General features: G+C 39.0%; 1 pseudogene; it reads right to left on the bottom strand.

The window, feature by feature from the left end:
* Positions 1 to 15,464: 15,464 nt before the first annotated feature.
* LOC102142504 (C-terminal-binding protein 2 pseudogene) lies at positions 15,465 to 16,844 on the bottom strand (annotated as a pseudogene).
* Between the last annotated feature and the right edge of the window lie 2,958 nt (positions 16,845 to 19,802).

Genomic DNA, 19,802 nt, shown 5'->3' on the forward strand with positions numbered 1-19,802 from the left:
ATAACTATTCATACATTTATCAGAGAAGTGACAAGGAATACTTTTTCTTATCTTTTATTTTCTCATGGTTACCCTATCCCATTTGGAAATGTTCAGTCCAGAATGTTTGGGAATTTGGAATTTGCTCTGGGTCTTATACTCATTGTCTCTACTACTTGGCCACCTGGGACTGTCACAGGGATTCCATCCTCAAAACCTTATAAAAACCTTTGCCTGCTTAATTGCCTCAAAGCACTTTTTGGAGGCTGTTTACCTGCTGTGAAGAAGTAATGAAGAGAAGACTTCCATTCCTTCCAAACTTCTTTATTTTAACAACATTGACCAAAAAAAAAAAAAAAAGAGAGAGAGAGAGAGAGAGAGGGAGTCTCGGTCAGTTGCCTTACTCAATGTTTGACACTCTTATTAAGTGGTTTGTTTCTTAGAAGCTTGCAAACCCCACAAAGTAGGGTGGATGTCCCTGCAGCAGAATGTCTTATTGAGAGGAAGTTGATTAGAATCCACAATGTAGTTAGACATTCTGGTTACTAAATATTGTGTGCTGTGCTGCTGGTCTCTTATATAATCATGATTACTTTCTCTTCTTTCCCTGTCCCAGATTCCACTAACCAGCTTTTGTTTTTACCGGACTTTAGTTGAAAGAATTTTGAATAGTTGCATTACAGAGTAGAATGATTTTTCAATTTAAGGTCACATATTGTGATTCCTGTAAATTCACTGACCAGTGCCCACCATAGGAATTCAGTTGATAAGTCCTTCAGTAGCATGCAGCCTTCTTATAAGTTACTGGTTTTCTTAGCTCCCTAGACCCTTATGTTTCCCTTCCCTTTATCTTCTGCTTTCCCATCTCTAGAGGGGTGAACAGAGCACCACTACGCAGCCTCTTTTACTTTATTTCAGAGGAAAGTGTACCTTTTATTTAAACCTATCTAAACTAAGTTACACATCTGGAAATCCCACCTTTAGTAGTCAAACAAGTAACTTATTTTCCCAAACAAAGAAGAGGTTGTTTCTTCTATTATTTCAGGCTAATGACACAAATTGAGTAGCTTTTAATTCACGTTTCTCCCTGGTGTAGTCTCGGATAAAATATGCTGAAGAAATAAATTGGACTTAAAGAAACCAATGCGTTCTAAAGATATTTTACAACATCCAAAGCAAACTGTAATCTCCCAGATAACTAGCAAAGCAAATCCTGATGAGCTTGAGAAGGCAGGGCTCATGAGTTCAGGTTCAGCGCCCAGCCTGGAGACAATGACCCCCAACTCTGCCAACACCAGATGCTCACAGAACGTGCTGTTTGCTGGACCCCTCAGAGGGCCTCTGCAGCATGTTGCTAACCTGAATGCATAGCTTCACCATTTACTTGGACAGTCCTTCCCCAACAACAACATTCTTTACCAAGAGAAGAAAGATGAATGAAGCTTTGGAGATAAGCTGCAAGTGGTGAAGCAACTTCATGTCAAATGGGAAATATATTGCTGTTATGTTATCAGCTTTTGCAGAACTTAAAAAAAAAAAAAGAAAATTAAAATATTCTGTTAAACAAACTTGCTTTTTACTCTGCTACAGAAAAGTAAGAAAAATAGCATTAGAATTTTTTTAAGCATTGACTGGGCACAGTGGCTCACACCTGTAATCCCAGCACTCTGGGAGAACAAGGTGGGTGGATCACTTGGGGCCAGGAGTTTGGGACCAGCCTTGCCAACATGGCGAAAATCTGTCTCTACTAAAAATACAAAAATTAGCTGGGCATTGTGGTGCACACCTGTAATCTTAGCTACTCGGGAGGCTGAGGCATGAGAATGGCTTGAACCTGGGAGGTAGTGGTTGCAGCGAGCTGAGATTGCTCCACTACACTCCAGCCTGTGCTGTGTGATGGTACAAGATTCTGTCTTAAAAACAAAAAAAGGACCTTTTTCTAGGCATCAGAAGCAGGTGTGGGCTCGTCAGTTAAATATACTGTAGTAGGTGCTGTCAAGGCCCCACCTAAGCCTAGTCTTCCCTTCGGCATACCCTGGCCTGACTCCTTGTAGCCAGTGCTTACATTTCTTTGCCTGAGGGCTTTATCTGCTGTCAGAGCCTGGTTTCCTGTGTGCACAGCAGGCCAGAGGTGCTGAGGAATTAATATCCTCCAGAGCAGCCTTCAACTAATGACTGCTGACTCTCCTAGAATCCCAGAGGGTTTAAGTGCTGTTCACCCATAGGGCCAGCTGGCTTGTCAAGACACCCTTTACCCACCACCTGCCCTTTCTTGTCTTACTCCTCCCACCTCCTTACAGGTGTTCCTTTCACCTGCCCTACAAACTCAAATACTGTTCTCAGGGTTTGTTTTTGGGAGTCTTACATATGTTATATGCTCTCTAGTACTGTCTGAATGACTTTAAATAGATTTACACCTGTATAGTACAAACATGAGTCTTCTCAGATATTGTGAACCATTATTCAAAGCAGTTAATGAAATAAAAATTAGATATTCTTATTATATCTTTAGAAACCCTAAATAAATTCTCTCTTGTAAGTAATTGATATACTTTTTTTCTTTCATTTTCCTGGAAGGAAAAACAACACAAACCAAATTGTTTTTGTTATTACAATATTAAAATATGATTAAAAGTGTCATATTTTATACTCATCCTAGGATAAACAACCAAAACCCAATTTATGTCTTCTGTATTATTTAATATTACTGTGGAAGAACATAGGGGATGACACTGTTAAACAGTGTAATTTAAATAAGGAAAACAGAGTATTAAATAGCATCATATAAAGCAGGAAGCTAGCAAACCAGTTGGAAAGATTAGAAAGCTCGTTAGTTACCCATATTAAGGCATGAATTATATTTTCTCTTTTATATTTAAAAATCAATAATACTGGCTCCCTGTTAATTGGTGACCTTGGGTATAGGAGAAGAAATGTTCATACTACTTTGGGACAACTCAGATAAACTTTACCCAGATGATATGTTTTGACCTTAGTCTAGAAAACAAGTTGGCAAACTCTGGCCCTTGGGCCAAATCCAGCTTACTACCTGTTTGGTAAATACGGTTTAATTGGAACACGACCATATCCATTTGTTTACATACTTTCTATAACTGTTCTCATATTGCAACAGCACTCTGGAATATTTGAGACAGAGAACTTATGGGCCTCAAAGCCTAAAATATTTACTAACTGCCCTTTACACAAAGCAGTTCGCTGATCGTTGGTTTAGAACACTCGAGTATAAAGTATTTCTAAACATAAGCATCAAAAAACTCATGAATACACTGCATCACTATACACCCTGTGGGAGGTTATTTTAAAATTTTTATTTTGAAAGTGTAATTTTTATTTATAAAATTTTAATAGATAATTTGCAAAAATAGTACAGAGAGGTCTCCTGTATATATCACCAAGCTTCCCCTAATGCTAACATCTTACATAACTATAGTGTGATTATTACAATTATGCAATTAGTATTGATATAAAATAATCTATACACCTTATTTGCAGTTTACCACTTTCCTAATAATGTCCATTTGTTGTTCTTTTTCAATCCAGGACCATTGCATGTGGGTGTCTCCTTGCTCTCCTCTAATATTTGACAGGCATCCAGTCTTCTGTTGTTTTTCATGTCCTTGGTATGTTTGGAGAATACTACTTGGTTATTAAATGCTTCCCTGTTTGGGTTTGCCTGATGCTTTCTCATGGTAAGATTGAGGTTCTAAACATTTGGCAAGAATACCACAGCAAGGAGAATATACCTTTCCAGTGAATCATATTATATAGTTGATATGTCCTATTGCTGAAATATTAACTTTGATCCCATGACTAAGGTGGCATCTGCCAGGTTTCTTCACAGCAAAGTAACACATGAGAAATACTTTGAGACCATGAAATAGCCTGTTTTTCATCATACTTTTTTTGTCCACTAATTTTAGTATCCATTGATGTTACCTGCAACAACTATTATTTTGGTGTTTGTTTAATGATGACTTTATAGCTCCCTCATTTTTGCTAATGTAAGTAAAATCTTTTTTCTCCATTTAATTATTCACTTATATCAGAATGGACTCATGTGGGTTGATCTTATTTTACAGGTTATAGTCTAATACTACCAATATTTATTTTGTTACCCAAACTGTCTCAGCTTTGGACATTGGGAAGTCCTTCCAGTGGATTATTGGATACTGTGCCTTTTTAACATGCTTTCTTCGCTTGTTAATTTTTTGTTTGTTTTTGGTCTTACTTCCGGGTTTTGTGTTATCACAAGTTGTTCCAGGCTTGTATTGTACTTTTCCTCTTCAAGCCCTAAAACCAGCCATTTCTCTAAGCATTCATCGTTCCTTTTATTGGAGACCGGTGTTTAAAATCAAACTTTGAGTACTAGGTATGCCTTGTGCTGTTAGGCTATCATTGTTTCTAGGAAGACAGAGCTAGGAAATATATTTATGTATTCTATGTTTCCCCAACAATTTGTTTGACTTCTTAACCTTTTGCCTGAAGAGTAATTTCTGTGATGGGGAAACTTCCAGGTATTGGGCTCCCTTCTCTGTGCCTCCCTGTTTTCAGGAAGCTTGGCTCCTCCAATAAGGATCTAAGCCTTAAGATCCCTGAACTCCAATTTTTGCGTATTACTGCAGTGTGATTTGCAACTCTGATGACTAGTTAGCCATTCAATCCATTCTAAAAATCACCGAATAATCCAAGGGTAAAAGTGGATGGCTAATTTTAGTGTCATTTCAGTGAGATTCTGTTCTCTCCTGAAGCTTGACTGCTGAATTTTGGGCTGCCTTAGTAGCTCCATAATGCCTCCAAAAATATGTTTTGTTGTATTTTACCCAGGTTTTCTAATTGTTCTTGGTAGATGTGTAGCATTGTTAGGCTGATATAAACGACTACATAATAGCTGAAAATAGTATTTTTTTTCTTATTTTTTTAATGGAGGTAAAGTAGTCATATAGAAAAGTGCACACAATATAAGCCTATAGGTCAGTGAATTACCACAAATGGAACAGAAGCTTATATATCTCTCTTATGTCAACAAATGGATTTCTTAACATTTTAACAGTCTGTGAAAAGTGAGCACTTTTAAGTTAAATTTTCAAAAAACTTGTACCATTCATGTAGAAAAGGCAATAATATAAGATATAAAAGCAAGTCATAGTCTCTTGTGCATGCAGGTCCATGGAAGCTGCAATGTCAAAATGCTATTACTACAGGTTGTTATCATATGTTTTCCTACAGATATCAGAGAAATTAAGGCAAAGTGGTGTACAAAGAACATATGTTAGTATGAAGTAAACTAAATCCCCTTTTTTATTTTTATTTTTTATTTTAGTTTAAGTTCTGGGATACATGTGCAGAATGTGCAGGTTTGTCACATAGATATACATGTACCATGCCATGGTGGTTTGCTGCACCTATCAACCCGTCATCTAGTTTTTAAGCCCCACATGCATTAGGTATTTGTCCTAATGCTCTCCCTCCCCTTCCTCTCACCTCCTGACAGGCCTCAGTGTGTGATGTTCCCCTCCCTGAGTTCATTTGTTCCAATTGTTTAACTCCCACTCCTTTTTAAAGCAGGTGTTCAGCTCTACACCAGTGAATTTCATAAAATTTCCTCTACTCATCACAGGAATTTCAAGGACTGTCAGAGAGGATATTCTTTTAATTTATTTAGACATAGGAAAATGCGTTATGAAAAGTTAAATTTGCCTCCTTCGTGGGAGAAATAAATGTTGAAAAATTTGAGAATTTGTAGAACTTAGGTTCAGATCTATTTAACAGATACAAAAGATTGCAAAAAAAAAAAAAATTACCTATACTTAAGGTAGAGGTTGCCATTTTCTCAGGACAGAATGCGGAAAACAGATTGTACCTCATTTAAAGTTTTGTCCAGTATATATGCAGATGGAAGTGTAGGTGTTGACTTGGAGAATGCCAGAGAAGAAAATGTGTTTCAGATGCAAGAACTTATATATAAGGCTCAGATAATGAACAAATCTGAGGAAGAAAACCAAATTTGCTCCTCAATCTGATAAATGAAAAATGAGCTAATGAATGGACGCTAACCAAAGAATGAAAGAAATATCTACTGTTCAAACAAACCAGTAATAGTAAGAATGGGTAGAGTCCATGATAGCCAGAGTCTCCTGATGCCAACTGGAAGGATCTCTAGAAAGGCTTTGAGAAGGGTGGGATGATAGGATGTTTATGCATGTCTCTCTCCGTGAGGGCTTTAATGAACAAAAAGGAGAGTGCCACAGACCAAAGAGACTCAGAGAGTTGGTGGAATGGGAGTAGAGATCATTGACTATAAGAATGTTGGATAATTCGTGGGTCAAACTAAGTCCTAAATTTAGTTGAAACTGAGATAATCATACAAACATTTTAAGTTTATGTGCCAAATGACAGAAAATTATACATATACCACATACATTAATGTTGCATTTGGAGTGTTTGAGTTTTCATGTTTTTTAGATGTGCTAATAGTCAGCCATCAGCTTACCACCATTCTGAATAAATGCCAACAGGCGGAGTGGCTGGAAACAATGCTCAACTTTGGAGTGCAATTAATCTTGACACAACTGAGTGGGAGAGTGCTAAACTATTTCATAATTATCATTTCAACCTAAATATCAATCAGAATTTTGAATACATCCTAGCAGATTATTTTCATGGTTTATCTTCAAGCTATTATTAGAAACCTGCAAGCATTTAAACCTATATCACAATTCTTATTTTTTCTTTTTTATGTTAATCTAAATAATAAACTTACTTTCATGTATAATGTACATATTCATACGTTAATACACAAGGTAAAGTGGTTTTGTGAAAGTTGATTAAACCTGGATTTGCAATGTATATGAAATAGTAGAATTTTCTCCTTTTATTTAGAGAGTTACCTACCACCTGCCCTTAAAACATCAACTGCCTTAGACAATATCAACACATTGGGGTTTTTTTTTATTTTTTCTCTAATATAATATTTTATTTCAGTAAAATACACTTGTGAAATTTTAAAATGTTTTATAGCAGTTGAGACATAACATGAACACAGCTTTCAATAGCTGGTTATATTGAATTGACTACTGGAAATTTAAAGAATAGCCTATATCAAGTTGTAGTTAATATTTTTATTCTCACAAACATTCTTTTACTATTTGTACAGAATGACTGGTAGAACTATCATTTTCATCCAAACAGAATCAATTGTCCTCTTTAAGTTGTAATTGTCCACTAGCTTGTTCAACACAGTTCTCAAAGTCAATTTGTCAGTTTTGTGACCCTGAGAATAGAACTCAGTATGGATGAAAAGAGAATATTTTGGTTTTATTTATTTAAATAGATGGTTACAGCATTGTAACTGATTTAAGGAAATATCATGTTCTTAAACTCATATTGTTATCAAGTATGATTTCATAAACTGCTTAGGTATTTATGGGAAGATATTAAAATCTTAAAGTTTTGTATTTAAGATAGGTATGTATTTTCTATGGAATAGCGGTTTTATGTCCAGAGTCTTTATACTTAAGCATTCTGTAACACAAAATTAATAATTATTTTTTAAAGATTTTAAATAGAAAACTTAAGAACAATTTAGCCACATTTTATTCATCATGATTAGGTAACAAACAGATGAATCTACAAAAAGTGGTCATAGAAAGATGTATCTAAGTTAAGGTACATACATATGATTATATTTAAATATATATCTGGATATATATGCATATACATTTATATACACTGTGTATTTATGCATGTGTGTACATACACATGTATGTGTATGTGTGTGTGTGTGTATATATATATATATATTTGTATTCATAAAAATCAGAAGTGTACTGTCTTTACTTACAATTAGAAAAAGGAATATAATAAATTAATCCAGATTCATTTTATGGCATAAGTGTTACATGGCTAAGGTGGTCAAATCATTTTAGAATACTATTCAGTTCAAAGTAAAATAGTAACACAATAGCTTCTGCTGTACCCAGGGTTTAGTAAATAAATTAATATATAACCATTAAAACTTTGATTTCACAGTAAAAATTTAAGAGCAATTTCACATATGACAGACTCACTGCACAGTTTTGCTTTTTTCCAGTTGCTTTTAACAAATACATTATAAGAAAATAGCTACATTTTGGTTTTATTACACATGAAGAATGCTGTATTATAAAGTGGTTATTATAAAGTCTTGTGTATAACAAATGATTTCTACTACTAGACTCACAGTGTGCAATAACACTGCTTTCACAGCATGGAGTCAACAAAATGTCCATAGCTTTTAGTGAAGATATATTTTAAAGCCACATACATCTGGCAATTATTTTTGCTCAAGTTGATCAGTGGTTCTGGGGAGTTCAAGAATCCTGTTGAGAAGCTGCTAAAGTTATGACTTTTTTTTTTCAGTTTTTAAAAACACAATGTACTTTAAAGAATTGCTTAGTAAGCAAACTTCCTTAGCATGCATAATCAACTAATTTAATTTTGGTCATTTTTAATTTTCACAAACCACTGTTTTATGAGTTGTATAATTATTTAAACAATGTTTTGAAAGCATTTGAAACATCTAAAAGACAGAGGAATCCTTTAATGTGTGAAATAACAACACAAACTATGAATTTTATTACCACTAAAAAAAGTCCTACCTTGCCTTTTTTAGGCTTTAGTTTAGCTAACAATCACCATACTCCTTAAACGCTTCATGTTTCGGATATAACTGGCAGGGGCCAGCATTGTGGGCAGTAAAATAATTTACCAAGACAGTTGTGTGTAAAGATAGGTGGATGTATCAGAGAAAGTACCAAGATATGTTGTGAGAGTGCAATGGGCAGCACAGTAGAGAAGGGGCTGTCTGCAATGAGAGACAGGGGCTGGAGGGAAGTTTTACAGGGTCATGCTGGAAGGGTTACATACAGATCAGTTACTGCTGCTGAGGCTGTATGTGGAGTGAGATCTTGGGAACAGGATGTTGTGCCAGCAAGTTTTTTGTGTTAGCCATCTCTCAGAACATTTGTTCCCCACCTGGGTCCTCTTCCTTTTTGTTGCTTACTTATTTTACCAGGACTCTACCTACCCTCCCTCCCTCCCTCCCTCCCTCCCTCCCTCCCTCCCTCCCTTCCTTCCTTCCTTCCTTCCTTCCTTCCTTCCTTCCTTCCTTCCTTCCTCTCTTTCTTTCTCTTTCTCTCTCTCTCTCTCTCTCTCTCTCTCTTTCTCTCTTTCTTTCTGACAGAGTCTCACTCTGTCACCAGACTGGAGTGCAGTGGTGCGATCTTGGCTCACTGCAACCTCCACCTCCCAGATTCAAGTGATTCTCCTTACTCAGCCTCCAGAGTAGCTGGGACTATAGGCACCCACCACCACGCCCGGCTAATTTTTGTATTTTTAGTAAAGACGGGGTTTCACCATGTTGGCCAGGATGGTCTTGATTTCTTGACCTTGTAATCCACCCACCTTTGCCTCCCAAAGTGCTGGGGTTACAGGCAAGATGGATTTACTGAGATGTGATTCACATGTATTGTAACTCAGGGTCCCCATTTTCAGGTACACACTATGAAGAATAACCCATTCATAACTGTTCCACCTTAAGTTTTTGTTGTTTCAAAAATTCCTAGGAAGAAGCCCAACCTCAGCAAAATAAAAACCAGTTGGATTCAGATATGCCTAAGGAGGAGATAAACTTGATGAATCCTCCTCATTACCATATTAAAAACCCAGACCAAGGAGGAGCTTATTTACCATTTCTATCCGCAGGACATATGTAGAAGCATGATCAGCAACTGCTGCGCCTGCAGTGTCTTTACTGTACCTCTACATGCTATTCAGATACTAGCCCAGTAAAATACCAGCTTTCACCTTTGTTTGGAGAGGTACTGCTTTGGGGAATTATTTCCATGTCCTCCTTACTTGTTGCAAGTAATAGATTCTTGTTAAATCTTCCTTGGATATGGTAATTGGGTGGATTGAACCCACCCATTGTGTGAGTTATAGTACAATTTACCGTTGAAAGTGTATAATTTAATAGCTTTTAGTATATTCACTGATCTGATCAATCATTATTACAGTCACATAAATGTTTTGCAGGAACAAGGAGTTCATACATACCGTTTCACACACACAAATACTTCACATTCAAAAACTCAGAGCCTATCTTGAACACCTGCATATTATTAAGTATGCTGAATACCACACTTTTTTTGCAAAGGATAACTTAAAGATTTTTAAATAAATCCCAGTTTAGTATGCTAAAGCCAAAGTTGCACAAACAGGTAACGGAAGACTATTCAAGGCTATGGCAATATGAGAGAAAGTCCAAAACTCCGTTTGAGCTCACTTCTGCTGAAACAAAGGGCTGGAGACTCTTTGAGAGGTGGAGTAGGAAGATTATAGGGCATCTCTGTTTGCTAATTGGCATTACTCAGATGAAAAATAAACATTTCCATATCTTCATGGCAGAAGGTAGTTTTACGACGTGGTGTCCTCTGAAGTTAGGCTTCTGTCTTCTGACAGAAACTGGGAGATGAAGGAGCTATCTTCCCTTGTGATTACATTTCAAAGGAATGGTCCCAAGTTCTTGAGAAAGTCCTGTGATGTAAAACTGGTAAGAAAATTTTTGAAAGATTTACATCTCAAAGGGCAGAAAAAGAACTCACATGTTTTATAAATGTAAGCAAAATCTCAGGCTGGAGACAGGACCATGCCTGTCCTGTCTAAGGTTTAGTCAGTCTTGAGGGCACACCTGCAGGCCACCACCTTATTCAGAAATCTGGTGTAATAGGGTACTGTCCCCTTCAAGATGGAACTAAATAAACCACTGCATAGCATTTTTTTCTGTGAATAGTCCTCTGAGTTTGACTTCACAGGGCCCGGTACGACAGGTCAGAGCAATTGAGTGACTTGTAGATCGATCGTTAATCTGGCAGATCAGATTCTTCTTTTCACTTCCAGCAATCCAACCCCACCCACCACCCCCCAAACAGAATTATAGGTGGAGTCATTACGTTTAGAAAATTGAGATGTTTGATGGAACTGTGACTTTGCTAATTGAAGTTTTGGCAGCCATTACAAAATTCATATATTACTGCCTTGCGTTTGCTGACATCTACTGGCACGTTCATGAAAATATACTGAATGTGGGCTATTAAAAAAAAAATCACACTGGAAAAAGACTGTCAGATGTCCACTTCCAGCCTGACAGAGTGACAGGCACTGTTCTTGCCCTCCCGTCATGAGGGACTGTAAAACCATACAACATATGAGGCAATGGTTTTCTTGCATCGAACAAAAGTCAGTGCAAAACCATGCTCTTTAAGAGAAAACTGTGTAAACCGCATTGATCACCCTTTCTGCCTGGGGCACTTTCAGGGCACCTTACCAGGAGGTGCAGCTCAAGTCAGTGGGGTCTTGCTGGACTGAGATGACACAGCGGAAGCACTGACTGCTGAATCAGCTGGGATTTGGGAAACTGGTATATCAGAGAAGAGGCAGTTGCACAGAGGGAGACTGGGAAAGTCTGAGTGTGGATTCGCAGCAGGTCTGCTGGGCTGGGTTGTGGGTGTGCTGGAAGAGATCCTGTAAGGCTTAACAGTGAGTGTTGCTGTGAGGCTCCCAGGGACCGTGACTCCCAGCCCAGGAAGAGTGAAGCAGCCCGGTTGAGCACCTTGGACATTCTTTTGAGACTCCACAAAGGAAAGGTTTTAAAACTAAGGATCAAGCTCCAAAATAAGCACATATACCTAAGGATTAAGTTAGAAACTGAAATTGATTACCATAATAAAGAATAAAACCAAGCCTGACAAGCTCAAATGTAACCCCAGTAACTGGAGTGCCCGCTAGAAGAAAACTCAGCACCCTTAAATGAAGATGACATGATCCATTCTTATACTCCAAGGCCGTGAGGAATTCAAGTTAATTTATAAGGATTGAGGTTTAGAATGAAAAAATATTTGAACCAGGGCTGATTTTACCCTCAATTAAAGTAATAGAATCTGTAAAGGATTGAGAGCCCATGATCTGCTCACCCAATTGTCCAATTCCTGGTGGGGAATCCCGGGTCTGAAGTAACAATTTGAGTCAAATGGAAAGTGAGTGGTATGCAATGCACTTTAACTTTGCAAGGTATGGTACAGCTCAAGGTACAGTAATCCTTGGGGAATAAGGATGGTGCAATGAAAGGCCCAGTGATGAAAGGAACTTATGGGAATGCTGTATAGGAGGAGATTAAAGAATGGGTTGACTTCCAAATTGGGTTGTGTTACAAATAACTGAAGAGATTACCCTGAAGCCTTAGCAGCTTTACTAAAATGCAATACTGGAATGGATATAATGAGTGAATGGTCATGTTGTCTTTATTCTTTACATCAGGGATATTGTCTAAGCCTGTCCTTTTCCTAGTTCTAATTGATCATGCTAAGTAACAACTTACCTGGAGGGCAGCAAGAGATCACTCCTCTGGTTAAGAGAATGGTTATAGTAGGAGTATTATTTCCCGCTAAATCCCCTTTTAATAGTCCTATCTGGTCATTATGCAAAACAGACACTCTGGAAGTTAGGAGTAGAGGATTAAACAAGATGGTATCTTCATTTTTCAGCTGAATCGTATATAGAAAAGACTGTACAAGAAGGGTGAGAGAATCAGCGAGGGACTGGCATGTCTTCTTTACAGGCCTAGCTAATGCCTTCCTTTCAATACAGAATTGAAGTCTAGCCAGGCTCTGTTTGCAATCTTTTGAATGGAACCCAGTATACATTTGCTGTTTTCCCAAAGGGATATGTGAAGTTACGGGCATGTTGCCGTAATTAGGTGAGGATAAACTTGGAAATAGTAACCATTAAGGACCAGTTAGTGCATTACATTGGAGATGTCATAATAATTGCCTCCTTCTTGGAGGAATAAGCAAGGGGAGTTAAGAACTGTAGTTACTTATTTGACAAATAAAGGCTGACTGATAAATACAGCTAAAAGTCAAGACCCATTGAAATTCCTGGAAATTACATAGGTTGGAACAAACAGGAACATTGTCATTTGGGGTTTAGGGCATGGACTATGGCTTTAAACTACAGATCTATTCTGACAGTTTTATTTTACAAATGAGAAAAGTAATATTTAGACAGTGAAGTTTACAAAGAGACTTGAAGGCCGAGGAGAGTCTAAAATTCAAGTTCTGTTACTACCTGTGTAGTAAATGAGTTTTTAATTTGTTTGTATTGTGAAATATTTCAGTATCATGAAGAAACTATTTAACAAATATCCATTCACCCATCATGCAGATAAATAATCCTTAAGTTTTCATATTTACTTGAGATTACTTAAAGAAATATAACATTCCCTATGCTATTAAAAATACCTTTTGAAATATTTACTCATTACTCACCCTCCTTCTCAAGAAGGAAATTGTTAATCCTAAAACTAATGTGTATCTTGCCTGCCCACATTTTTACCTTTTTATTATGTATATGTGAATTTTAACTTTCAGTTCTAGTCATCTAGAGATTTATTGATCTACTATTGTGCCAATATCCCAGTATCTGGATTACTTGATTTTTATGGCAAATTTTATTACTCTATAGGGCAAGTTGTTATTCTTTATACTTCAGAATGACTTGACTATGTCTGGTAGCTCCTTTGTAAGAAGTTTGAAATCAAATCGTAAAGTTTCAAAAAGTAAACAAAATACACCTGTTGATAATTTGATTGAAATTCCAGACTGATTAAAGGAACATTCATTGTAGATATTGAGTCTTCTTTTAGTTGCACATAATCTCCTAACCATGATTTGAATTATATGCCTCAATGTCCACACAGGAGTGTGGTATTAAATATAATTGTATGTATTATAAAATTATATTTATATATAATTATATAATTAATGTAAATATATTATATTTATATCTTTTTTTTTTTTTTGACATAGTCTCACTCTGTCACCAAGGCTGCAGTGCAGTGGTGCCATCTTGGCTTACTGCAACCTCCACCTCTGGGGTTCAAGCAATTCTCCTGTTTCAGCCTCCCAAGAAGTTGGGACTATGGGCACCTGCCACCACGCCTTGCTAATGTTTCTATTGTTTTCAGTAGAAATGGGGTTTCACCTTGTTGGTCAGGCTGGTCTCAAACTCCTGACCTCTGGTGATCCAACCACCTCAGCTCAAAGTGCTGAGATTAAAGGCATGAGTCACCATGCCTGGCCTTATTCTGGTTTTATTGAAACAGAATACGTACATAAAACCGATTGCAAGCTTTTCTTTATTTTAATGCTGTTTTAAAGTATAGTTTCTATCAAGTTGGGATCATCTCTTCCTTCAGGGAGTGTAAAACCCATCTGTAAACCCACCAGGACCTGATATATTTTCCTCTTGGCAGGGCAATAAAGCACTTAATCAACTTCTGTATGTTTTAAATTATTTTTTATTGAAAACTGCACTGAATGCTAAATGTCCACCTTTACAATAAACAAATATAGTAACGGTAACTCACACTAAAACAAAACATATTCCTGATAGCCATTATTTTTCTGTTTGGAACAATTTTAAAGTTTTTCTTTTGTCACTAAAATAGGAATGTACTTATAGAAAGGCTCAAAATAGGCCATCGTTTTAAATAAAAAGACAATGACTCACGAGAGGCTATGAATGGAACATGGAACTAGCTGATAGAAATCTAATAGGATTTGTTAAAATCAACCATATCTAATACATCTGAAGTGTTCTCGTGTAAAATATCATGTGAAGAAAAGGCTTTATTAATGTCTAAAAAAAGTTGGTTTGTTCATAGACAATCTGATGAGTTACCATAAAAAGTCTTTCCCGAGAAATAAGGAAATGCAACATTATTCTTCTTGAACCTTTTAGCTCAAGACTTTCCACTCGGTAAAATAGCAGAGGATCTGAAACTGAGAAAGTATATCTGAGTACAAACAGCTTGTGAAACGTAATACTTTTTTTTTTTTTTTTCACATAATCAGAAGATTTTACTGAACTTACAACCAACTTGCCGGCTCAGAATGCAGTTCAGGTGTGAGATACTTCTCTGTACAGAAGCCTTTAGTGTCTTCAGTCCTATGCGCGCAGGTGTCTACCACAGGCAAACCGTTCTCTCCCCATTTTGTAGTCATGTGATCTTCCTCTTAGCAAAAAGAGGTAACCAGCCTCTGTAGACAGATGGGGATTTCCTCTTAGTGTTTTTTATTTTGGTGTTTGAACTCTTGACGCAACATTCTAGAGCAGGGTGTTCAGGACCTGATGTGGCCAAAGGGCTGATAAAGGAAAAAGCTCTATTTATTCTTGGTGGTTAAGATGAAAGACTTAAGACACAGTGACAGAAGCAGGTCATCAATAAATCACATCCTATTCTTTCAGCGCTTCCGTAAGCAGACGACATCCAGGTTTTAGCTCTTGTAGTTTTAACACTGCAACATCAATAATGCATATATGTCCAGAATCAGTTAGAAAGACCGTCAGATTCATTTTCTCCGAGTTCATCAATTTTTCACTGTCTCTTGGCCCCAAGTGTATCTGAATGATTACCTTCAAGCATTCTCTGCTATTGCTCGTTGGGGTGCTCTCGATTGTCCCCATGTTTTGTGGGCTGGTTGGGAGAGGGAGCTTGGGAAGGATGCAGCACTGTGGGGAGGTTGTGAGTCACTGGGATGCCTCCAGGGATGATCCCTTCCAAGGCTGCAGGAAGTTCTCCTGGAGCCACGCCCACGATGCCTGGCGGATATCTGTATGTGGCACCATTGAGCTCGGGATGAATTGCTTGCTGGCCTATTACTGACCAAGGCACTGATGTGACAAAGAATTCCTTGTTCACACAGTTTCTTAAGCTTTCTGGGATGCGACCTATGATGGTTCGGCGGATCTCGGTGGCAGCCGCCTCTGCTGGCTGTACCTACCAGGTCGCGTGAGGAGTGCAGATGAGATTCTGCGCATCCTTCAACGAACCCTGAGCAAAGCTAAAGGGCTCCAACTGGTGCACGTCAAGAGCTGCCTTCTTATCTTGCCATCATTGAGGGCCTGTGCTAAGGCTTTCTCGTCCACCAGGCCACCACGGGCTGCGTTCACAAGGAATGCTCCCTACCTCATCTGGTTTATAGTCATAGTCATTGATAAGGTGGTGGTTTTGTTTGTTGAGCTTGCAGTGCAAGGAGACGCAGTCACTCGGACACAGCAAATCCTGCAGGGTGTAGACGCCCAGGGACCGCTCTATCCCATCCTGCAATAAGGGTCATACAATATGATGCTGAATCCAAAGGCCTTGGCTCGAACTGCAACCGCCTGCCCTGTGCTACCAAAGCCGATGAGGCCCCAGCGTCTCTCCACCGATGCGAGCCCCTCCCGAGGCCCCCTCTCGGATCTGCTCCACGCTGTAACACACGTGCCTTCCGGCCGTGCCTGGTACAGCCACGTGTTCCTCCCGTACAGACTGAGGATGTGGCAGATGGTTGAGTTGGGTGTCTCTTCCACAACTGCCGAGGGCATGTTGCACACAGCAATCCCGAGCTCGCCCGCAGCCTTGATTTGTCCACGTTGTCATAGTCACTGCCTGTCCGCACAGTCACTCTCAGGGCCTTGAACTTCTCCAGGTCCTCCCTGGTGCAGGTGATGGTGTGGTACCTCATGGCATCCACGGCTTCATGTAAAACCATCTCGTGGATCTCCTGCGTGGAGTGCGCATCACAGAAGGCCATGGTGGCCAGGTCCTTTGGGATGGGCATCTCCACGGTGCAGTCGCGCAGTCTAGCAGCGACACCCAGGGCGGGGATGGAGTGCAGGGGGCCGTTCATGACCTGGGGGCGGATACATTCACAGATTCGGTGCACTTGCTCTCTCTTAACTTTCTACTTATCCACACTGGCCATTCTTTATGGAACTTTGCAACTCAGATCAAAAGGCAAGGCAGTCCTCTAAGAACTTGGGGAACTCGCAGGAGTCTGCGCGCATGATGCCACTATGAACCCAATATAAATCTGTCCACAAACTCTGTAGGTCACACGATGGGCTGTACGTCTTTTTAAGCAAATATGGCTTCATTCATTCAAAACCATTTAAGGTGATGAAACCCGTTTGCTTGCAACTGGGCCACCATTGCTCATTCAATCAGCGAATCTCACTGCCACCCCAGGTATGGAGCGCCTGGAGTCCGCGATGGCCAGGGATAGAGGGGGCTCTGGCCCGGTGCTGCCAGGTCCCAGCCCCTGCTCCAAGCCATTGGCTCCAGGATGGGGGCCCACCCCGGTGTCCCGTGTGGTCTCGCAGCTCCTCCCCTGCTGGGGCCCCGCTGACCAGAGGGGCGCCAGAGACCCCGCTGGCATGAGGGGACGTCCGGCTGGAGCCCCGCCACCCTGGCTCCGAGCTGGCCGGTCCAGCACCATGTTTTTTACTTTCTTCTAATTTTCTTTTCTTCTTGAGAAAATTATGGTAAAATACTTTTAAAAATTACTGGCATTCTTTTTTTTTTTCTCTGAATTTTATTATAATATAAAAAATCATAGCCGGGCACGGTGTCATGCCTGTAATCCCAGCACTTTGGGACGTCGAGGCGGGCGGATCACTAGAGGTCGGAGTTCGAGACCAGCCCGACCAACATGGAGAAACCTTGTCTCTACTACAAAATACAAAATTAGCCAGGCGCGGTGGCGGGCGCTTTAATCCCAGCTGCTCAGGAGGCTGAGGCAGAAGAATCGCTTGAAACCGGGAGGCAGAGTTTGCAGTGAGCTGAGATGGTGCCATTGCACTCCAGCCTGGGCAAAAAGAGCAAAACTCCGTCTCAAATAAATAAATAAATAAATAACTTTAAATATATTTAGAATCTGTATTTGAGGCACCTTTTCATTGCAAGGGTTAACTTGTACTTCTGTGGTTTTTATGGATCATATTTCTAGAGGTTTGTTTTAGTTATTCAGATTATCTGGGAAATAATTTGGTAAGAGGATTTCAATTTCTTAAAATTAAATATTAATATAAATTTAATATTAAACTTACGTCAGCAACATAGAAGTCATATATTTTTGGAGGTCAAAAATTTCATACAAGTATTTCTTTTATCAATGCACGATATTAAATTGTTACAAGTTTTTTTCTTTTTAAAAATTTTATTTATATAATCTTAAGGGGTACATGGTCAGTTTTTTTTTTTTTTTCTTTTCTTCTTCTTCCTTTTTTTTTTTGAGACGGAGTCTTGCTCAGTCGCCCGGGTTGGAGTGCGGTGGTGCGATCTGGGCTCACTGCAAGCTCCGCCTCCCGGGTTCATGCCATTCTCCTGGCTCAGCCTCCCGAATAGCTGGGACTACAGGCGCCTGCCACCACGCCTGGCTAATTTTTTTGTATTTTTAGTAGAAACGGGGTTTCACCATGTTAGCCAGAATGGTCTCGATCTCCTGACCTCGTGATCCGCCCATCTAGGCCTCCCAAAGTGCTGGGATTACAGGCGTGAGCCACCGCGGCTGGCCACATGGTCAGTTTTGTTACATGGATATATTGTATAGTGGTAAAGTCTTGGCTTTTAGTGTAACTATCACCAAATAATGTTCTGTTAGGTAATCTCAGAAAACCTCACACCACTTCTTCAGCTCTTCCAGACAAGCTTTTCCCTTACAGCTGAGTCCTGGTCTAGGAAAAGTTATTAACTCTTTGGTTGTTTTGCTTGTTCATGGAGAGGGACAGAAAACTCAGCCCCAAGTTTAACCATTGAATGGAATTCTAGAGAGAAGGGGCTGTTACCAGTTTCTTATTCTTTCTCTGAACTGAAATAGATCAATCTCTTGTTGCTTCTTTTAAGTAGCTGGCTTTATGTTTTCTCAATTTAGTTGATGCCATCCGTAGACTATGGAGAAATAAAATAAGCTCTTTAACTAAAATATAAGTCATTTACATTAGATCTTTAAGTATCATTAAAATGATTTTTGCTTATATAGTCAGCCCTCTGTATCTGCAAAACATCCTCAGATTCAACCAACCATGGATGGAAGACCTTTTTTTTTTCAATGAAAAAACAACAACAAAAACATTAAAAAACAACATAGTATAACAACTATTTATGTAATATTTACATTGTTTTAGGTATCATAAGTACTCTTGAGCTTAAAGTATGCAAAAGAATGTATATACGTTACATGCAAATACAACACCGTTTTATATAAGGAACTTGAGCAACCTCAGATTTTGTTGTTCATTGGTGTCCTGGAATCCATCCTCCTCACATACTGAGGAATGATTGCATTCTGTAGTTCGAAATTACATGTTTCATTTTGCTTAGGGAGAGATATGATTAAAACAGATTCAGCAATTTTTATTCAGGAATGAATACAGATGTTCCTTGATATGGTTTGGCTACGTCCACACCCACATCTCATCTTGAATTGTAGTTCCCATACTCCCTGCCTGTCTTGGGAGGGATCTGGCGGGAGGTAATTGAGTCACCAGGGCCGTTACTCCCATGCTGCTGTTCTCAGGATGGTGTATGAGTTCTCACGATATCTGATGGTTTTATAAGGGGCTTTTCTCCCTTTCGATTGCCACTTCTCCTTGCTGCCACTGTGTGAGGAAGTACGTGTTTGCTTCCCCTTCCACAATGATTGTAAGTTTCCTGAGGCCTCCCCCACCGTGATGAACTGTGAATCAATTAAACCTCTTTCCTTTATAAATTATCCAGTCTCAGTTATGTCTTTATTAGCAGCATGAGAATGAACTAATACATTCCTCTACTTACGATGGGGTTGTATCCCAATAAATCCATGGTAAATTGAAAATATCATAATTGGAAAACACATTTAACACACTTAGCATACGGAACATCACAGCGCTGCCTAGTCTACCTT

The sequence above is a fragment of the Macaca fascicularis genome, chromosome 18 (assembly GCF_037993035.2).
Source record: "Macaca fascicularis isolate 582-1 chromosome 18, T2T-MFA8v1.1".
Classification (NCBI taxonomy): domain Eukaryota; kingdom Metazoa; phylum Chordata; class Mammalia; order Primates; family Cercopithecidae; genus Macaca; species Macaca fascicularis.